This window comes from Lipotes vexillifer, unplaced genomic scaffold (assembly GCF_000442215.2).
Source record: "Lipotes vexillifer unplaced genomic scaffold, Lipotes_vexillifer_v1.1 C26609918, whole genome shotgun sequence".
Taxonomy (NCBI): domain Eukaryota; kingdom Metazoa; phylum Chordata; class Mammalia; order Artiodactyla; family Lipotidae; genus Lipotes; species Lipotes vexillifer.
Window position 1 is genome coordinate 1 of NW_006784601.1, and position 1,274 is coordinate 1,274.

The window sequence follows — 1,274 nt, forward strand, 5'->3', positions numbered from 1 at the left end:
GATTAAGACTGTGGTGGCAGGTGTTACAGATAATATTCACTTAACCTTCTGAACTTTCTGAGCAGACTTGGTGACATTGCTAGCTCTAGCAGTCTTCCTGTCCAGTGCTTGGAAGATACCCACAGCAACAGTCTATCTAATATCAAGAACAGCAAAACAACCCAGAGGAGGCTAGTCAGAGAAACACTCAACACACATGGACTTCCAGATGATGGCTTTAGAGCCATCATCCAGCTTCTTAGCAGAATAATGAAAAATCCTCCTCCAGCTCAGCAAACTTGCAAGCAATGAGAGTTGTGTGACAAGCCGGCACAGGTACATTGCCAGCACTGATTTGGCCTAGACGATTCAGGATAATCATCTAAGCAGTGAAGCCAGCTGCTTCCATTAGTGGGTCATTATTGCTGTTATCAGCTATGTTGCCATAACGGATATCTTCAACAGACACGTTGAAGCCCATTCTGTCACCAGGAAGAGCTTTATTCAAAGCTTCGTGGTGCAATTTCAATGGAAATTTCTAGTCAGTAGTATCGTTGACTAGAGCAAATGTGACCACCATGCTGGGTTTAAGAACACCAGTCTCCACTAGACTCATAGAAACTGTACAAACACAACCAGTTTCGTAGACAACTTTGAGGAGCAGAGGAAAAGTCTTGTCATTTGGACAGTCTGGCGACGAGAGTAAGGCAGAAAGAGAAGTTGAACTGAGACCTGGTGACAACTAAGGCCATACTTGATACTAACTCAGCTGATGACTCTCAACCATCAACATGCTCAACACAGGGGTTGGGGGAAGAGTAATTTATTCCTGAAAGAAGTAGAGATGGTATCTAAGCAACACACCACAGTATCACTACAGTTGCCTAAATAAATCAAATATTAAAATCATGATGGTAATTATAATGATACATGTGGTATAAAACTAAATATCCACATATATCTTTATACAGTTTATAAAAGCAACTTGATGATTGATACATGACAGTATACCAAGAATGGTGAAGTTAAAATGAAAACTCCCTTTGACCAAGTAGAAGATTTTATGTGTATAAAATAACTCTGAAGCTAAATTACGAAGGGGAGAAGCAATGCCCCAAAGCCTAGGGAAGTAATGAATATTTTTATGAAGGTGAGCATGGGAAATATAAGACTATACTTGTTTGAAATTAAAATATCTATTACATTGTTTTTCAGTAAAGTTTTAAGTGTTTTGATGTTTTATAACAAAGTATGAAATATTTTGATCAAAATATTGTTCTTCCTCTATCAAATTA

At 38.4% G+C, this 1,274-nt stretch overlaps 1 pseudogene; it reads right to left on the reverse strand.

The window, feature by feature from the left end:
- Window positions 1-45: 45 nt before the first annotated feature.
- Window positions 46-669, reverse strand: LOC103078940 (elongation factor 1-alpha 1 pseudogene; annotated as a pseudogene).
- Between the last annotated feature and the right edge of the window lie 605 nt (window positions 670-1,274).